The sequence below is a fragment of the Coregonus clupeaformis genome, chromosome 6 (assembly GCF_020615455.1).
Source record: "Coregonus clupeaformis isolate EN_2021a chromosome 6, ASM2061545v1, whole genome shotgun sequence".
NCBI lineage: Eukaryota > Metazoa > Chordata > Actinopteri > Salmoniformes > Salmonidae > Coregonus > Coregonus clupeaformis.
In genome coordinates, this window is record NC_059197.1 from 23732884 (window position 1) to 23754604 (window position 21721).

General features: G+C 46.0%; 1 pseudogene; it reads right to left on the reverse strand.

Annotated features, from left to right (window-relative positions):
• Positions 1 to 667: 667 nt before the first annotated feature.
• On the reverse strand, positions 668 to 20838 carry LOC121568179 (annotated as a pseudogene).
• Positions 20839 to 21721: the final 883 nt, after the last annotated feature.

A 21721-nucleotide genomic window follows, 5' to 3' on the forward strand; every position in this document is an offset into this window, starting at 1 on the left:
ATATACAATCACACACAAAGACAAGGGGGCAGAGGGAACACTTATACAGGTACTGATGACGGGATATGAACCAGGTGTGTGTAATAAACAAGACAAAACAAATGGAATGATGAGATGAGGAGCGGCAGTGGCTAGAAGGCCGGTGACGACGAACGCCGAAGCCTGCCCGAACAAGGAGAGGAGGCAGCCTCGGAGGAAGTCGTGACAGGGGGTTAACTCTGGAAGAATATGTGAGTGAGAACAAAGATGTATGAGAGAGTCAGTCATCTGATGCCTTGGTCTGTGTGAACACAAAAACCCGCAAACAAGCAATGTGTTGAGAGTTAATTCTATGGGATTAGGTATCCTCAATATGCAGTGACAGTACAAAAATGTAAAAATAGTTTACATCAAGCGAATATACCTAAAGTATGGTCCTCTGTAGCTCAGCTGGTAGAGCACGGCACTTGTAACGCCAAGGTAGTGGGTTCGATCCCCGGGACCACCCATACACAAAAATGTATGCACGCATGACTGTAAGTCGCTTTGGATAAAAGCGTCTGCTAAATGGCATATTATATTATTATTATATTATAAAGTATGTACAATAATGTCTTATATAAAAGTGTGATACATTCCATGTCATGAAAAGCATGTTGTGTAGGATAATTGGCAATGATACACAAATGTAACAGCAAAATCAAGCATATCTTGTTTGGACCCGATACGACGATCACACCATAGTCACTCTTCTGATGGTCTTGGAGCCATCTCCACTGTGGTCTGTTGGGACATTACTCTGACTAGTGTTTAGCAAATAAGTTACTGGAAGAGACAACTTCTGGGATCTGGAATATAGAACAAAAGGTGGATTCATCACTTTAATATTTTGTGACAGTTGAACTTTTGATCTTGTACAAAGTTACTTGAAGGACAAGGCAAGGGGGCAAAAGAAACTCAGCACCAATCTAAGGACAGTGTGGTTGCCATGTCATTCTCCCATCACCATTAGTGATCATGCAACAACTCTGAACATTCCTTTGATCAATATGCCAATCAGTTACTGGTGTTATTTCTTAACAATCTTTACAAGAGCATCTAAGAAGCTCCATTAGCTCATCAACATTGATGAACTAATATCCAATATATTATTGACTAACTAACTTTAATTTATACAGTACCATTCAAGGGTTTTTCTTTATTTTTACTATTTTCTACATTGTAGAATAGTGAAGACATCAAAACTATGAAATAACACATATGGAATGATGTAGTAACCAAAAAAGTGTTAAATAATTCAAACATATTTTATATTTTAGATTCTTCAAAGTAGCCACCCTTTGCCTTGATGACAGATTTGCACACTCTTGGCATTCTCTCAACCAGCTTCATGAGGAATGCTTTTCCAACAGTCTTGAAGGAGTTCCCACATATGCTGAGCACTTGTTGGCTGCTTTTCCTTCACTCTGCGGTCCAACTCATCCCAAACCATCTCAATTGGGTTGAGGTCGGGTGATTGTGGAGGTCAGGTCATCTGATGCAGCACTCCATCACACTCCTTCTTGGTCAAATAGCCCTTACACAGCCTGGAGGTGTGTTTTGGGTCATTGTCCTGTTGAAAAACAGGACCAACCAGATGGGATGGCATATCACTGCAGAATGCTGTGGTAGCCATGCTGGTTAAGTGTGCCTTGAATTCTAACTAAATCACAGACAGTGTCACCAGCAAAGCACACCCACACCATCACACCTCCTCCTCCATGCTTCATGGTGGGTACCACACATGCGGAGATCATCCGTTCACCTACTCTGCATCTCACAAAGACACAGCGGTTGGAACCAAAAATCTCAAATTTGGACTCATCAGACCAAAGGACACATTTCCACTAGTTTAATGTCCATTGCTTGTGTTTCTTGGCCCAAGCAAGTCTATTCTTCTTATTGGTGTTCTTTAGTAGTGGTTTCTTTGCAGCAATTCGACAATGAAGGCCTGATTCACGCAGTCTCCTCTGAACAGTTGATGTTGAGATGTGTCTGTTACTTGAACTCTGTGAAGCATTTATTTGAGCCGCAATCTGAGGTGCAATTAACTCTAATGAACGTATCCTCTGCAGCAGAGGTAACTCTGGGTCTTCCTTTCCTGTGGCGGTCCTCATGAGAGCCAGTTTCTTCATAGCGCTTGATGGTTTTTGCGACTACACTTGAAGAAAATTTCAAAGTTCTTTAAATGTTCCGGATTGACTGACCTTCATGTCTTGAAGTAATGATGGACTGTAATTTCTCTTTGCTTATTTGAGCTGTTCTTGCCATAATATGGACTTGGTCCTTTACCAAATAGGGCTATCTTCTGTATACCACCCCTACCTTGTCACAACACAACTGATTGGGTCAAACGCATTGAGAAGGAAAGAAATTCGACAAGTTAACTTTTAACAAGGCACACCTGTGAATTGAAATGCATTCCAGGTGACTGCCTCATGAAGCTGGTTGCCAAGAGTGTGCAAAGCTGTCATCAAGGCAAAGGGTGGCTACTTTGAAGAATCTCAAATATAAAATATATTTTGATTTGTGTAACACTTTATTGGTTACTACATGATTCCATGTGTGTTATTTCATAGTTTTGATGTTTTCACTGTTATTATACAATGTAGAAAATAGTAAAACAAAGCCAGTGGCATGTTGTTAGTAAATATTGAAAAAGGTAGGGGGCCTAAACAGCTGCCCTGGGGAATTCCTGATTCTACCTGGATTATGTTGGAGAGGCTTCCATTAAAGAACACCCTCTGTGTTCTGTTAGACAGGTAACTCTTTATCCAAAATATAGCAGGGGGTGTAAAGCCATAACTCATACGTTTTTCCAGCAGCAGACTATGATCAATACTGTCAAAAGCCGCAATGAAGTCTAACAAAACAGCCCCCAGAATATTTTATCATCAATTTCTCTCAGCCAATCATCAGTCATTTGTGCTGTGCTTGTTGAATGTTCTTCCCTATAAGCGTGCTGAAAGTCTGTTGTCAATTTTTTTACTGTAAAATAGCATTGGATCTGGTCAAACACAATTTTTTACAAAAGTTTACTGAGGGTTGGTAACAGGCTGATTGGTCAGCTATTTCAGCAAGTAAAAGGGGCTTTACTATTCTTGGGTAGCGGAATGACTTTTGCTTCCCTCCAGGCCTGAGGGCACACACTTTCTAGTAGGCTGAAATTGAAGATATGGCAAATAGGAGTGGCAATATCATCCACTATTATCCTCAGTAATTTTCCATCCAGGTTGTCAGACCCCGGTGGCTTGTCATTCTTGATAGACAACAATCATTTTTTCACCTCTTCCACACTCACTTTACGGAATTCAAGAGTACAGATATAGTTGGACAGATATAGTTGGATGTGTAGTGTCAGCGTTTGTTGCTGGCACGTCATGCCTAAGTTTCCTAATCTTGCCAATTAAAAAATCATTAAAGTAGTTGGCAATATCAGTGGGTTTCGTGAAGAATGAGCCATCTGATTCAATGAATGATGGAGCTGAGTTTGCCTTTATGGCCAAAATGTAATTTAAGGTGCTCCAAAGCTTTTTACGATCATTCTTTATATCATTTATTTTTGTTTCATAGTATAGTTTATTTTTATTTAGTTTAGTCACATGATTTCTCAATTTGCAGTATGTATGCCAATCGGTTGTGTTGTCAGACTTATTGGCCATACCTTTTGCCTCATCCCTCTCAACCATACCATTTTTCAATTCCTCATCAATCCAAGGGGATTTAACAGTTTTTACAGTCATTTTCTTAATGGGTGCATGCTTATTAGTAACTGGAATAAGCAATTTCATAAATGTGTCAAGTGCAGCATTATGAGTGACTCATGGGCCCTGGTCAAAACTAGTGCACTGCACAGTGAATAGGATCCCATTTCGAATGCAGCCATTAAGAGTTAACTGTCCCCCGGCCAGGGGAGGAGGATCTTGGCAGTCCCTGCAGTCCCCGTCAATGTGAGAGCCTGGGAGGTGTTAGGGGCTCCGGCTGCAGTATGGAGACTGACTGACTGCATTATTCAGCTGCGGTAAGTTTCTCTCTCTCTCTCCTTACCTTGTGAGTGCTGATGGAGCTCATCTGGCTGGGGGTTCCCCCAGTGACGAAGAGGTCACTGCGGCCAGCGTCTGTCGAGTGAGAAACAGGCGTTTACCTGACCTGACATCCCTTCTGACCATTTCACTGTACCACACTGTATGCTCAGGGGAGGAAGTATAGTACAGCGGCTCCAACATAGAACATGGCATTGTGATTACATCATAGTCAATTATAGCCTCTAATGCTGTTAGCAGTCTGTAATACTTTTAACAAATAAAATAAATCACAGATAAAATAAAATAGCCTATCCATTCTGATTTTCCATGCCAACATACCTCACTGATCTCATTAGATGTTGAAGATAATGTGTCCTAATGAGGAGCAGGGGTATTTGTCACCCTGACTCTCACCTGAGTGGCCCTCTGTTGTGTATCCCAGGTTGACCTTACCCCCTGTTGTCTCAGGAATAGAGCTTCTCCCACTCTGTGATTCATCTATCCTGTGGAAACCCAGAGGAACAGTCCAATGGAAAATATGACCAATTCCTACAGATGTAGGATCTTAAATTGAGCCAGTCACCTACAGCAGGAAAATAGTGCAACCTTGAAAGAAGCAACAGTTTTGTGAGCTTTATGTTATGTTGGTACTATCAATTGTCTTGCCAGTCTACAGGTTATAGTGTTTTTTTCAATGTAATGCGCTGATACTTATGAAAAACCATTATCATTATTCAATTCATTTAGACTTAACCACTCTTAAGTCAGTGTGTTCACTGCTTCAATAGTAAAATGGTATCATTAGGGACATTAAAACTGCTGACAAATGGTATAACAAGGATGTAGCTCAGTTGATAGAGCATGGTGTTTGCAACGCCAGGGTTGTGGGTTCGATTCCCACGGGGGGCCAGTATAAAAAAATATATATATATGTAAAAAAATGTATTCACTAACTGTAAGTCGCTCTGGATAAGAGTGTCTGCTAAATGACTAAAATTTAAATGTAAATGTAAATGTATAAAACTTGATCTACTAGCTACAGTTGAAGTCGGAAGTTTACATACTCCTTAGCCAAATACATTTAAACTCAGTTTTTCACAATTCCTGACATTTAATCCTAGTAAAAATTCCCTGTCTTAGGTCAGTTAGGATCACCATTTTATTTTAAGAATGTGAAATGTCAGAATAATAGTAGAGAGAATGATTTATTTCAGCTTTTATTTATTTCATCACATTCCCAGTGGGTCAGAAGTTTACATACACTCAATTAGTATTTGGTAGCATTGCCTTCAAATTGTTTAACTTGGGTCAATCGTTTCAGGTAGCCTTCCACAAGCTTCCCACAATATGTTGGGTACATTTTAGCCCATTCCTCCTGACAGAGCTGGTGTAACTGAGTCAGGTTTGTAGGCCTCCTTGCTCGCACACGCTTTTTCAGTTCTGCCCAAATATTTTCTATAGGCTTGAGGTCAGGGCTTTGTGATGGCCACTCCAGTACCTTGACTTTGTTGTCCTTAAGCCATTTTGCCACAACTTTGGAAGTACGGTGGGGGAAAAAAGTATTTAGTCAGCCACCAATTGTGCAAGTTCTCCCACTTAAAAAGATGAGAGAGGCCTGTAATTTTCATCATAGGTACACGTCAACTATGACAGACAAAATGAGAAATTCACATTGTAGGATTTTTAATGAATTTATTTGCAAATTATGGTGGAAAATAAGTATTTGGTCAATAACAAAAGTTTCTCAATACTTTGTTATATACCCTTTGTTGGCAATGACACAGGTCAAACGTTTTCTGTAAGTCTTCACAAGGTTTTCACACACTGTTGCTGGTATTTTGGCCCATTCCTTCATGCAGATCTCCTCTAGAGCAGTGATGTTTTGGGGCTGTCGCTGGGCAACACAGACTTTCAACTCCCTCCAAAGATTTTCTATGGGGTTGAGATCTGGAGACTGGCTAGGCCACTCCAGGACCTTGAAATGCTTCTTACGAAGCCACTCCTTCGTTGCCCGGGCGGTGTGTTTGGGATCATTGTCATGCTGAAAGACCCAGCCACGTTTCATCTTCAATGCCCTTGCTGATGGAAGGAGGTTTTCACAAAAAATCTCACGATACATGGCCCCATTCATTATTTCCTTTACGCAGAAATTCTCTCAATTTGTCTGTCATAGTTGACGTGTACCTATGATGAAAATTACAGGCCTCTCTCATCTTTTTAAGTGGGAGAACTTGCACAATTGGTGGCTGACTAAATAATTTTTTTCCCCACTGTATGCTTGGGGTCATTGTTCATTTGGAAGACCCATTTGCGACCAAGCTTTAACATCCTGACTGATGTCTTGAGATGTTGCTTCAATATATCCACATAATTTTCCTTCCTCATGATGCCATCTATTTTGTGAAGTGCACCAGTCCCTCCTGCGGCAAAGCACCCCCACAGCATGATGCTGCCACCCCCGTGCTTCACGGTTGGGATGGTGTTCTTCGGCTTGCAAGCCATCCCCTTTTTCCTCCAAACATAACGATGGTCATTATGGCGAAACAGTTCTATTTTTGTTTCATCAGACCAGAGGACATTTCTCAAAAGAGTACGATCTTTGTCCCCATGTGCAGTTGCAAACCGTAGTCAGGCTTTTTTATGGCGGTTTTGGAGCAGTGGCTTCTTCCTTGCTGAGTGGCCTTTCAGGTTATGTCGATATAGGACTTGTTTTACTGTGGATATAGATACTTTTGTAGCTGTTTCCTCCAGCATCTTCACAAGGTCCTTTGCTGTTGTTCTGGGATTGATTTTCACTTTTCGCACCAAAGTACGTTCATCTCTAGGAGACAGAACGCTTCTCCTTCCTGAGCGGTATGATGGCTGCGTGGTCCCATGGTGTAAATACTGCATACTATTGTTTGTACAGATGAACGTGGTACCTTCAGGCGTTTTGAAATTGCTCCCAAGGATGAACCAGACTTGTGGAGGTCTACAATTCTTTTTCTGAGGTCTTGGCTGATTTCTTTTGATTCTCCCATGATGTCAAGCAAAGAGGCACTGAGTTTGGTAGGCCTTGAAATACATCCACAGGTACACCTCCAATTGACTCAAATGATGTCAATTAGCCTATCAGAAGCTTCTAAAGCCATGACATCATTTTCTGGAATTTTCCAAGCTGTTTAAAGGCACAGTCAACTTAGTGTATGTAAACTTCTGACCCACTGGAATTGTGATACAGTGAATTATAAGTGAAATAATCTGTCTGTAAACAATTGTTGGAAAAATTACTTGTGTCATGCACAAAGTAGACGTTCTAACCGACTTGCCAAAACTATAGTTTGTTAACAAGAAATGTATGGAGTGGTTGAAAAACAAGTTTTAATGACTCCAACCTAAGTGTATGTAAACTTCCGACTTCATCTTTATGTTCGACCCTGCCTAGAGTATGCCGCACCAGCTTGGCACAGCTCCTTGACTCAAGCCCTCTGAACAACTCGAGAGCATACAGAATTGTGCTTGCAGAATCATCGTTGGCACAGCATATCCTGGATACAACAATGCTCTGATGTCAATATCACTGCCCTCACTTCATGAGAGAATAGACAAACTGTGCTTGGACTTTGCTTCAAGTCCCCCTTCAGAGACTGGTTACCTGCCTGCTGGGGACAAGTGTTAGGAAGCTCCACCCACAGTATACACCTGCTTTCAATTCCACAGGCCAGGACTGAGAGATTTAAAAAGTCGCCCATTCCATACCTATGCAAATGTATTTGATTCTCCTGAATGTACTGTACATATTGTCATGAATTTCACTTGTTTTTACTGATATCCACATGGCAATCAATGCAGTCAATGAAACAGAAATACATGGATATTACGACACATACACAATAACAAATTCAAGTTGAAATCACATAATTATTTTGTAAACTAGAATTTCAATCTTAATGTGGATGTTATAATCTAATAACTATCTAATGTTCCAAATTATTATTCTCAATTCTTTATTTTAATTAACTATAAAATCCCAGTATCTTTCTCAGACACAAGGCAGACTCAGAGCCATATAAATACATGCCTTTGGGTAGACTTATTTACTAAGATTTATGCCGAGTCCCAGCAGTAACTTGTGTAAAGGACTAATGGAATTTTGAATCAATAGGATGAGGCTGTATTAGTTCCCTCTCACAAATGTTTCCCATAAATCGTTTCATGGATGGTTAGTCACATCCTCTGAAGTAGCTACACTTGATCCTGGATCTTCATTCGTCAGCTCTTGCCAATACAAAAACCGCCAAGGTCTGTACCTTTTCAAACATTGTATAATCCCACATTAACAAGCAGGTTGAGAGGTTAGAAAGAACGGCACTAAGAGCATCAAACTCTCACCTTTTTGTCTCCGGTTGGCTTGATTCTGAAAGACAACCAAATACAGAAAATTACAACAGTCATGATCTTATGTGATTTTATATTATGGCTATCGTACAGGATTTTCACTGTCTCAATGTTCAATCTAGACCAATACAGTAATCCTGACCTTGCTTATGGTTGCATAGACCATAGCATCATTTAGTTTGCTTTGTGTCTGAAGCTCCAAAATACACTCTCCCCATAAGATAACCCTTTTTGGTTCCAGGTTAAACCCTTTTTGGTTTCAGGTAGAACCCTTTTGGGTTCCATTTAGAAAGGGTTCTACCTGCAACCAAAAAGGGTTCTTCAAAGGGTTCTTCTATGGGGACAGCCGAAGAACCCTTTAAGGTTCTAGAAAGCACATTTTTTTCTAAGCACACACTCACTCAAGCCTGAGGTCACTTTAGAAATGTTAGAGTGAAAGCCTGAGCTGATTGTTAATGAATCTTATCACACAGCATCATTACCTTTCTTAGCCCAAGGCCCTGGCCAGAGCCAAAACTATTCTATAACAATGGTGGTACAGACGGTGCCGGCCCAGGAGAAGGATAAACCAGACTCATTTACAGGAGGAGAAATTGCCACACTGTCCAACTTTATTAAGGTGAATATATTTAATCCCCATTCTATCCGAATAATTGCAATGCATACATTACTCTTAAGTGTGTTGGATTAGCCCACAGAGAGCAGTACTGAATTGGAGCCATGCCATTTTGTTAAATGTGAAAAATCCTGATTATATTGATTTGACGCTTTGCTGCCTGGGATTTATAGTAAGGAAAGCGGGGAAAGGAACTGGACCAAATCAAGGACAGTGAAAAAGATATCAGACTATTGGGTGAATACTGTAAATGTACTAAGGAGGGCACACCTGCCTTATTAAAATAATCCTACAGCTCCCAAATCATGGCCCTGATTTGCACTGGTCTGCAATCAGTCACAGGGATTAGAGCAGTCTAATGCATGACTCAGGGGCAGGTTTTGTTATCACACACAAACAGCCAGACGGCCGCCTCGTCGCCCACAACAACGATCCCCTCTGAGATGGCTCTCCAGAAACTCCTCACCAACCGTCTCTACTCCGAAAGCCGCCAAAGACTCACAAAACCTTCTATTCACTGTCTGCTGGTAACCCAGTAAGACATTAATCCCAGGAGTAGGAAGTTGAAGATTTTTTGGGGTCACTTCAGAGACATGTTTGTGGGTTGTGGCCCCAATTAGAGTCATTATGAATCTGTCTTGGTATATGTAACACCAGATCATAAGAGTGTTGATGATTGACATAACTCTCAGATTATTCAACGTAGCAAATGGAAAATAAACTGAATACGATAGGTTAATTACTGCCTAATGTAATTAAGTATGTCTACCTGTGTTACTTAGTGACAGAGTAACTGCATTTTCATAGAGTGACCACCAGGAGGTGCTATGTCCAGTGTGTCTCTCCTGGACAACTGTCTCTCCATGGTGGTGCTCCTGTGTTTTATGGACAGGTAGGGGGTTAGGCCAAGCCAAAGCCAGCACTAGAGCATTCTGCTGACAGCTGAAGTTCTGTATACGTTCAAAAACCCATGCCCTTGCCGATGCAGGCGTGGGACACATTGCAGAATCACTGCGTGTGACCGCCTAACTCCTTCATTATACTTTAATCATTGTTCCCGTGAGGGTGGGGGGTTGGACATTTTTCACTGAGCGGTACAAAAAGAAAAGAAAGGTGCTTACTTGCTCTTCTCCTCCGTCTGTAACAGAGGACAATGCAGATGCTCAGTAGCAGGAGCAGGAGGACGGTGGACACTGAGGCTGTTACTGCGATTAGAACAATGCAGTCGTCGCATACATTCTCCACCAGCACCTCTGCAACTAAACAAATAAGTTAATTTAGGAGGTTTAGTCCCAAAGAAGCCAACATTTTTTATTATTCAATTAATATTTTAATCGACAAAATCTACTATCAGGGTTTGCTGTGATTGTGGCAGGGATAGTGTCTTGTCTTTTGTTAACACTATTGAATATATTTCAAGATTACCCAAACCACAGATGGGAAACTCAGTATGCAACATAACACAGTGAGAGAACCAAATCCTGCAGCTCCCAATACTCTATTTATGTAGGATGACTTCAATGGTGATAAAAGCCGTGTCTATCCTGCAATGCCTTTCTTGTCATTCCTCTCATCAACAATAACAAACCCCCACAGTCTGCTTCCACTGATGAATATGTGTGACACTCTGGCTCCATGGACTTTGATATTTGAGCCAGGGTTGTTCATTGTCAGCGCTTTGGTCGTACTTCATTGGCGCCCGTGACAGAATAACCCACCAAAAAAGGACCAAGCAGCGCGTCCAGGAGCAAAGGGTCTGGACATGGGAGGAACTGTTGGACGGTAAAGGGTCCTGGACGTGGGAAGAAATCCTGGACGGCATGGATCGCCGTCCATGGAGCGAAACAGAGGAGAGGCGACGGAGAGAGGAGCAACGGCGTCGGCAGAGCCAACGTCGGAAGGACGAGAGGCAACCCCAAGAAATGTTTGGGGGGCACATGGCTTGGGCGACGGAGCAGCAGGAGGCTGCCACAAGGCAGAGTCAGAGGGCTGCCAGGTTAAGGGGGCTGACGGAGGCAGAGAAGGGACGGATTCAGTGGGCTACCAGGTCAAGGGGGCTACTGGGTAAAGCAGGGAAGGAAGGTGTTGAGGCACGGCGTGAGGTACTGGGGTGTGTAACCAGTTCGGTCCGGCCCGTTCCTAGTCCCGAGGTGCAGCCAGTAGTGTGTGTTCCCGTGCAGTACGGCCTGTTCCGGTCCCTCGCACTAAGTGTAAGGTGCGCGTCGCCAGCCCGGGTTCGGCCTGTTCCTGCCATACGCACCAAGTATGCGGTGCGCGTCGCCAGCTCAGCCCGGCCTGTTCCTACTCCACGCACCAGGGATACGGTGCGCTTCGCCAGCCCAGCCCGGCCTGTTCCTACTCCACGCACCAGGGATACGGTGCGCTCGCCAGCCCAGCCCGGCCTGTTCCTACTCCACGCACCAGGGATACGGTGCGCTTCGCCAGCCCGGCCCGGCCTGTTCCGGCCACTCGCACCAGGGATACGGTGCGCGTCGCCAGCCCCGCCCGGCCTGTTCCTGCTCTCCGCACTAGGCGTGAGGTGAGTCCCCAGGGTCCAGCATGCCCTGTTCCGGCTCCCCGCACTAGGCGTTATGGGAGTCCCCAGGGTCCAGCATGCCCTGTTCCGACTCCCCGCACTAGCCCTGAGATGCGTGTCCTCAGCCCGGTACCTCCAGTTCCGGCACCACGCATCAGGCCTACGGTGCGTCCCCAGGGTCCAGCATGCCCTGTTGCTTCTCCCCGCACTAGCCCTGAGATGCGTGTCCTCAGCCCGGTACCTCCTGTTCCGGCACCACGCACCAGGCCTACGATGCGCCTCAGACGGCCAGAGTCTGCCGTCTGCCCAACGGGGCCTGAACTGCCCGTCTGCCCAAAGCCTGCAAAGCCGCCCGTCTGCCATGAGCCATCAGAGCCGTCCGCCAGACCGGAGCCGCTAGAGCCTTCCGCCAGACAGGATCAGCCAGAGCCTTCCGCCAGACAGGATCAGCCAGAGCCTTCTGCCAGACAGGATCAGCCAGAGCCTTCTGCCAGACAGGATCAGCCAGAGCCTTCTGCCAGACAGGATCAGCCAGAGCCTTCCGCCAGACAGGATCAGCCAGATCCGTCCAGTCGGCCATGAGCAGCCAGATCCGTCAGCCGGCCATGAGCAGCCAGATCCGTCAGCCAGCCATGAGCAGCCAGATCCGTCAGCCAGCCATGAGCAGCCAGATCCGTTAGCCAGCCATGAGCAGCCAGATCCGTTAGCCAGCCATGAGCAGCCAGTTCCGTCAGCCAGCCATGAGCCGTCCAGCCAGGATCCGCCAGAGCCGTCCAGCCAGGATCCGCCAGAGCCGTCCAGCCGGGATCCGCCAGAGCCGTCCAACCGGGATCCGTCAGAGCCGTCCAGCCAGGATCCGCCAGCCAGCCAGGATCCGCCAGAGCCAGCCAGCCAGGATCCGCCATTTAGTCAGGTGCTGCCCCTTAGCTCGGTGTTGCTCCTTATCCTGTTGCTGTCCCTTATCCTGGTGCTGTCCCTTAGCCTGGTACTGCCCCTTAGTCCGGTACTGCCCCTTAGTCCGGTACTGCCCCTTAGTCCGGTACTGCCCCGTAGTCCGGTGCTGCCCCTTAGTCCGGTGCTGCCCCTTAGCCCGGTGCTGCCCCTTGTCCCGGTGCTGCCCCTTATCCCGGTGCTGCCCCTTATCCCGGTGCTGCCCCTTAGGCCGATGCTGCCCCTTAGTCCGGTGTTGCCCCTTAGTCCAGGTGGGGTTAGTTGGAGGGTGGTCATTGGGAGGAGGCTACCGAAGCAGGTTGTGACTGTGGTGGGGTGGGGATCACGACCGGGGCCAGAGCCGCCACCGTGGACAGACGCCCACCCAGACCCTCCCCTAGTCCTGATATTGGTGCGCCCGGAGTTCGCACCTTTAGGGGGGTACTGTGACACTCTGGCTCCATGGACTTTGATATTTGAGCCAGGGTTGTTCATTGTCATTGGTTTGGGTGTATTTCATTTGGTGGTGTTGGGGATGGGTGAGTTTCATTTTGTTTGTGTCTAGTGGTGATTGGTCTATGACTCCCAATCGGAGGTAACGAGTGTCAGCTGTCGGCTCGTTATCTCTGATTGGGAGCCATATATATTCTGTGTGTTTTCTCCTTTGTTTTGTGGGTTATTGTTCCAGTGTTGTATGTTCTGTCGGTGTCACAGAGGACTTCACGTATCGTCATTTGTTGTTTTTTCGTGGTTGCTTTAATTAAATAAAGTCATCATGTTCACTCCACGCGCTGCGTATTGGTCCGCTCCTTCAGACGATCGTGACAATATGAGGACATATACAAATCCCAGCTCCGAGTAGAGGGAGAGAGAGAGAGAGATTTTGTGTTTCTCACCCACGGTCAGACGCACACTGCTGGCCTGGGGCGTGGGGAGGTCAGAAACAGAGACATGAGAGCTCTCTGCTGGCCTGGACGCTGAGATCACTGGTCAGGTTGTAGAGCCCATCCACATCAACAGGCCCTTCAGTGCTGATGTTGTACTGACCCTGGTCCACCTCTCTGCTGTTCAACAGCCAAGTCAGACTGGGCTCTGGGTACCAGCCTACAGCCAGGCACTGGAACAAGACCTCTTCTCCCTTCAGCACAGTCACGTTCCCCTCTGTGATGGCCACGTTACCCCTCTCTGGAAAGAAAAGAGAAAGAGTTTTGGGATACTGTATGTATTTTTGACAGTTTGCCAGGTCATTCTAGTCCATTGTGCTATTTTGCAAGATTGTGTGTAGTGTTTAGCTGGTTCGGTCACATGCATGACTGTGTGTTTATGGATTAGAGGAAGGCGCTGTGTGCAGTACGCCGTATGCGTGTATACTGTATGGATGCCAAGTGTATCCTGAGACGGATAGGGATTCTCTGATCGCAATTGACATGCTCATTTAGAGACTTCTTACTCTTCCTAAATGATTGATCGTGTGCCTCGAGGTCTCAAAAGGCTGATGGGAGAATGCCTCTTTTCCCGTATCTCATACACAGGCAGCCAAATAAGCCACTTAGACTGGGTGATATCTTCTGTGAAGTCTATTGTCTGGCAGAGTGAAAGGCAGAGGGTGCAGCAGAGAATTGCTATAGATAGACAGATAATTACTGAAGCTTTGTCGCTTTGTCTAACCAAATTACATGTCTATGTTGATTCAGGATCAAAGCCCTCAATGTACAATGACGGCTCCCCCGTTCCTCATAGGCTGCGTCTTGATATTTGATTTGGTGTCATATAAGTTGATATTTAACTTTGATTACACTGTCTCCCCATTGAAAAGGCTGTAAAAGGAAGTCATTTAAAGCTCTTATCAAATCTCAGCAGTGCAATAAAGTAGTGAGGATCAGAAGAAGGAAACAGTATCTCTTCCATGGACTAATAAACTACAGCAACTAATCATGGATGGAAGATTGATACATTTGAGGAAAGATAGTCAGTCCCTTACAACGTGAGGCTCCTCCCCCATCATTCCAGTCTAAGTGATCTCTGAAATAAGGTTTCATAAGGTTCATTAATCACAGTAAGCCTAGCCATCTAAGACAGGCTTTGTGACTGTTTCCTGAGAAGATGCTGGTGAGGAGTACAGCTCTTATTAATTCCTGTGATTTTTCAACAGGGCCTTTGGCAAGGAAATTGCCACTCTGAGGGACAGCCTTTAATCTGGAAGAAGTATGGGCACCTTCTGCTCGGATGAGCAGTATTGTATGTCTCCAACAGCACTAGTAGTTGTGCATGTGTTTGTCAGTGTGTGTGTGTGTGTGTATCTGTGTGTGTCTGTATGTGTTTGGGAATTTATTCTGATGAACAGCACGCTGGGCCTCTCCAGCCCAATCACCAAAGGCACGCTCACTCGTCTCTGATTTAAATCAAAGTGGCCTCTTCCTCTGCTTTAGCCCTTACAGCACTTTCTGTTCATATTCAACAACCCCATACAGCCATATATATTTTTTAATGTAAGAAGTGTGTCTACGTGTGTGTGTCTGCATGTGTGTGTGTGTGTGTGTGTGTGTGTGTGTGTGTGTGTGTGTGTGTGTGTGTGTGTGTGTGTGTGTGTTCTGCAAGCAGTATGTGTGTATATGTTCTGTGTCGGCGTGTTTGCATCACATTCATATTGGACAATTAGAACGAAGGGGTGAGGAGAGAAGAGGGCCAGTCTCTAGTGTAGATTTGTGGCTCTCCTCCAATGGTATATTTGGACAAATCACCAGCAGAGTTGCTGACGGTGAACTGGAAAACGCCTAGATCACCATTAATTGAAAGGCTCTGAGATCCTCTGCATCTACACTGGAGGGCTTGATCCACCATGCAAATCATGGTGGATCAAGCCCTCCAGCCGCCAAACAATCTGCCCACTTGACCCTATCCCCTCCTCTCTTCTCCAGACCATTTCCGGAGACCTTCTCCCTTACCTCACCTCGCTCATCAACTCATCCCTTCCGTCTTCAAGAGAGCGAGAGTTGCACCCCTCCTCAAAAAACCTACACTCGATACCTCCGATGTCAACAACTACAGACCAGAATCCCTTCTTTCTTTTCTCTCCAAAACTCTTGAGCGTGCCGTCTCTAGCCAACCCTCCTGCTATCTCTCTCAGAATGACCTTCTTGATCCAAACCAGTCAGGTTTCAAGACTGGTCATTCAACTGAGACTGCTCTTCTCTGTGTCACGGAGGCTCTCCGCACTGCTAAAGCTAACTCTCTCTCCTCTGCTCTTATCCTTCTAGACCTATCTGCTGCCTTTGATACTGTGAACCATCAGATCCTCCTCTCCACCCTCTCCGAGTTGGGCATCTCCGGCGCTGCTCACTCTTGGATTGCGTCCTACCTGACAGATCGCTCCTACCAGGTGGCGTGGCGAGAATTTTGTCTCTGCACCACATGCTCTCACCACTGGTGTCCCCCAGGGCTCAGTTTTAGGCCCTCTCCTATTCTCTCTATACACCAAGTCACTTGGCTCTGTTATATCCTCACATGGTCTCTCCTATCATTGCTACGCAGATGACACACAATTAATCTTCTCCTTTCCCCCTTCTGATAACCAGGTGGCGAATCGCATCTCTGCATGTCTGGCAGACATATCAGTGTGGATGTTGGATCACCACCTCAAGCTGAACCTCGGCAAGACAGAGCTGCTCTTCCTCCCGGGGAAGGACTGCCCGCTCCATGATCTCGCCATCACGGTTGACAACTCCATTGTGTCCTCCTCCCAGAGTGCAAAGAACCTTGGCGTGACCCTGGACAACACCCTGTCGTTCTCCGCTAACATGCTAAAACGTTCCAGAGTAAGCATCATTAATACAATATTTATGTTTTTATCGCAAAATGAATGATTAATTTCTCAGTTTGTCTTGTTTACAACCCATTTGTCTTTGGTCCAACTTTCCAATATGAGTGGAGTTTATAATAAGATGATATGAAAAATGTAGAGGAGATATCAGCAACACCTCCTAGCATTGCTACTGTCAATAACAGCTTATCAGTTTTGGTGAATTCTGGCCCAGAGTATGGGTTGTAATCATTCTTCATCTTTCTTAATTTCTAGTTGAGTATTCTCTGTGGTATTTCTTTGCCATGCAGGGCATCCCCAGCAAACTCTCTGAGATGATTCACTGGAATACTTTTGGCTTGGAGAGATAACGATTTCAGTAAAAACTGCGGAGGAGCTCTGATTCTTATCCTGCCCTGACTTTTGAACACTATTCAATATTTGTGCCACTGAATCTCTCCACACCTTCACCCCTGGGGAACAGAGTCTATCTGCATACTTGAAATCAGAGAAATGCACTGTGGTTACAGTGGGGCAAAGCACTGCATCAACAATAAGAAATTGAATAACAAAAAGGAAAACAGTAATGTCCTCAAGATCCAAATAAAAGTTAATGAAGAGTATTTTCAGTCATTCATGAACTTGCTCCAAATATATAAACAGAGTAAATCTGAACAAGATAACCAATAGTTCAAAGCACAGACAGTGATACTTTGTAAACCATGCCTGACTAGGAAATCCATTATGTGAAACACCAGCCTTATAACTTGGAAGTTGACAGTGGTTTAAATCCTCCCAATGGAGCAAAAGGATGGATGCAGGGATAAATGAATAGAGGGAAACAGGGACAGAGGGATAGAGGGAAACAGGAACAGAGGGATAGAGGGAAAGAGGGACAGAGGGATAGAGGGAAACAGGGTCTGAGGGAAACAGGAACAGAGGGATAGAGGGAAATAGGAACAGAGGGATAGAGGGAAACAGGAACAGAGGGATAGAGGGAAACAGAGCAGAGGGATAGAGGGAAACAGGAACAGAGGGATAGAGGGAAACAGGGACAGAGGGATAGAGGGAAACAGGAGCTGAGGGAAACAGGGACAGAGGGATAGAGGGAAACAGGTACAGAGGGAAACAGACCCAGAGGGATAGAGGGAAACAGACCCAGAGGGATAGAGGGAAACAGGGACAGAGGGATAGAGGGAAACAGGGACAGAGGGATCGAGGGAAACAGGGACAGAGGGATAGAGGGAAACAGGGAAAGAGGGATAGAGGGAAACATGGACAGAGGGATAGAGGGAAACAGAAAAATAGGGAAACAGGAGAAAATAGGGATAGAGGGAAACAGGGACAGAGGGATAGAGGGAAACAGGAACAGAGGGATAGAGGGAAACAGGGAGGAGGGATAGAGGGAAACAGGTACCGAGGGAAACAGGGACAGATGGATAGAGGGAAACAGGGACAGAGGGAAACAGACCCAGAGGGATAGAGGGAAACAGGGACAGAGGGATCGAGGGAAACAGGGACAGAGGGATAGAGGGAAACAGGTAAGGGGGGAACAGGGACAGAGGGATAGAGGGAAACAGGAACAGAGGGATAGAGGGAAACAGGGATAGAGGGATAGAGGGAAACAGGGACAGAGGGATAGAGGGAAACAGGGACAGAGGGATAGAGGGAAACAGGGACAGAGGGATAGAGGGAAACAGAGACAGAGGGATAGAGGGATAGAGGGGAACAGGCACTGAGGGATAGAGGGATACAGGGCCAGAGGGAAAGAGGGACAGAGGGAAAGAGGGAAACAGGAACCGAGGGAAACAGGGTAAGAGGGATAGAGGGAAACAGGGACCGAGGGAAACAGGGACAGAGGGATAGAGGGAAACAGGAACAGAGGGATAGAGGGAAACAGGGACAGAGGGATAGAGGGAAACAGGGTCTGAGGGAAACAGGAACAGAGGGATAGAGGGAAACAGGAACAGAGGGATAGAGGGAAACAGGAACAGAGGGATAGAGGGAAACAGAGAAGAGGGATAGAGGGAAACAGGAACAGAGGGATAGAGGGAAACAGGGACAGAGGGATAGAGGGAAACAGGGACTGAGGGAAACAGGAACAGAGGGATAGAGGGAAACGGGTACAGAGGGAAACAGACCCAGAGGGATAGAGGGAAACAGACCCAGAGGGATAGAGGGAAACAGACCCAGAGGGATAGAGGGAAACAGGGACAGAGGGATCGAGGGAAACAGGGCCAGAGGGATAGAGGGAAACAGGGACAGAGGGATAGAGGGAAACATGGACAGAGGGATAGAGGGAAACAGAAAAATAGGGAAACAGGAGAAAATAGGGATAGAGGGAAACAGGGACAGAGGGATAGAGGGAAACAGGAACAGAGGGATAGAGGGAAACAGGGAAGGAGGGATAGAGGGAAACAGGTACCGAGGGAAACAGGGACAGATGGATAGAGGGAAACAGGGACAGAGGGAAACAGACCCAGAGGGATAGAGGGAAACAGGGACAGAGGGATCGAGGGAAACAGGGACAGAGGGATAGAGGGAAACAGGGAAGGGGGGAACAGGGACAGAGGGATAGAGGGAAACAGGAACAGAGGGATAGAGGGAAACAGGGATAGAGGGATAGAGGGAAACAGGGACAGAGGGATAGAGGGAAACAGGGACAGAGGGATAGAGGGAAACAGGGACAGAGGGATAGAGGGAAACAGAGACAGAGGGATAGAGGGATAGAGGGGAACAGGCACTGAGGGATAGAGGGATACAGGGCCAGAGGGAAAGAGGGACAGAGGGAAAGAGGGAAACAGGAACCGAGGGAAACAGGGTAAGAGGGATAGAGGGAAACAGGGACCGAGGGAAACAGGGACAGAGGGATAGAGGGAAACAGGGACAGAGGGATAGAGGGAAACATGGACAGAGGGATAGAGGGAAACATGGACAGAGGGATAGAGGGAAACAGGGCCAGATGGAAACATGGTAGAGGGATAGAGGGAAACAGGGGAAGAGGGATAGAGGGAAACAGGGTCAGAGGGAAACAGAGACAGAGGGATAGAGGGAAACAGGGACCGAGGGAAACAGGGACAGATGGATAGAGGGAAACAGGGACAGAGGGATAGAGGGAAACAGGGACAGAGGGAAACAGGGTCAGAGGGATAGAGGGAAACAGAGCCGAGGGAAACAGGGACAGAGGGATAGCGGGGGAAAGGGAAAGTCAGTTACACAAATGAATGCATTCAACCGAAATGTGTCTTCCACATTTAACCCAACCCCTCTGAATCAGATAGGTGCGGGGGGAGGGGGGGGGGCTGCCTTAAACGGCATCCAGGGATAGAGGAAGATATGGAAAGAGAGATAGAGGGGGAAAAGGGAAACAGGGATAGAAGGAAACAGGCAAAAATAAGGATAGAGCAATAGAGAAATAGAGGGATATAGGGAGGGCGTATTAGGTGAGGGATGACAGACTCTAAATCCCGGCTGGTGTATGACTGGTGCTCAGGAGAGTGTCCTCCACCCTGTATTTATAACTGGCCCAATCGATTCCCATCCCACACCCTCCAACCCTGGCATCAACAATGTCATACAGCCCATCAAAACAGCCACTGCAGCAGTCCTCCTCTTTGATATACACCTGGATCAATGCCCAACAACTAAATCAGCTGCTTTGAGAAAACTTGAGAAAATCTGCTGCATGCATGAAACCCCAAACAAATTCAAACAAAGGCTTTAAATTAAAACAACAAGCCAATATGGCTTAGGAAAACATCGAGTTTTTGTCTCTAGTGTCAGGGAGTGTGTGGGTGGCATCATCATGGATGAGGTTCAACTTTTTGTTTATTCTGCTTTTCTTCTCCTAGTCAAGGTTAATTTAATCCTTTCTGTCTTCTTTCATTCTGCCATTGTTTTCAAAAGGGGTTCCACCTGTTTTGTTTTCTTTGTGTGTGTATGCGCATGTACACGTGAGTGTGTGAACATGTGTGAGAGACAAGGAGAGAGAGAGAGAATCCATAAGAAACGAAAATCCCACTTCACAGCTGGCCTTTGAAATCATCGCTTGAAAATCTTGTGCAGTACTGTAACTGTGGCTCCTTTGTTTCTCTGCCATACTGAATACTGTCAGCCTGCCAGTAGGCAGTCACCTCAACGACAGCCAAATGAGAAAAGCATACAAACCTTGAACAAACAGATCAGCAGTTTGCCTCTGGATGTTTTGGAGGTCACAGGTCACCTGTCCCTGGTAGCTGCGCTGGACTCTCTTGAGGACAAATTCCCAGCTGGAGACTTGATTGGTGGAGCGGTGGTTCACGGCAGTCACATTGGGGTTGTTTGAGAGAATACCATACTGGGCAGAGATGGTCAACACAGAGCCACCGTTGAGGATCCACACCATCACCTGCCAGGGCTCAGCCGTGCTGCAGATCAGCCGGGCCGGGTCACCTCGCAGCACCGTGATGGTTCTGGGCTCCAGCTGCACCCGGGCCTCCAGCACTGACAGGGACAGACACAGAGACATGGACATCAGAAGCATGGGGATCAGGGAATGTGGGTTACATTGGGGTGTTGTGATAAAATCATGATTGAGTTATAATGGAAACCAATGACACATTTCCATTTAACCTAAAGGGGTAGTAAAGTGTTTGAATTCCACTGAATCACTCTCTGGTATGGTACATGAGGTGTGACTGTCTTCGTTGATTGTGAAGCTGTTAGAAACATGCACGATCTGACTATAAAATTCATCCTCTAAAAAACGTTGCATAAAACTGAGTCGAAAAGGATTTTGAAATGTGACCTACTCAAGCTTATCGCTCTCTGTCTTACCCCAAATCTGTGTATAAATCTGTTTTGAATGCAGACAGAGGTAAAACATGAGTCACATGCTTGTGAGCTCCAGACAAACACATGTTAAACCAGTGGGTCCAAATGAGGAGAGCGACTCTAAATCTGTGCAGAGCTGTCCAGATGGCGAGCAAGATTTGGCTCGGGCAACCAGGATTTACAGAGTAGAGTACAGACAAAAAGGACCGTGTAAATTAGGGCCTATAGCAGCAGCAGGCAGTGGATGGGCCCTCTATAACTGGGATGGGTAAACAAACACATTAACGGCTGAAGTGCCATGTTAGATTTAACAACCCACAAGACCGTGTACCTGATTAAGAATAGATAGACTGTATAGTTTGTGAGGAGGGAAGCTCTATACCCTGCTGTGAGGCATTTTTATTGCTCTCCTCCTTTAGAAAAGTCATCCCCCAATTGAATTTCAGTGGTGCTTCACAGAGCTTAATTCCATTGATAGATGAAGGTGTAAAGGGGAGAATATTAATGGGTCAGGTGCAATTTTGTAATATGAAATAATATGCTCATTTCCAAGTAATCTGGGTGATGTATAAATTGTTTGTGCAGTGCTAACTGTGTTAGCCGAAATG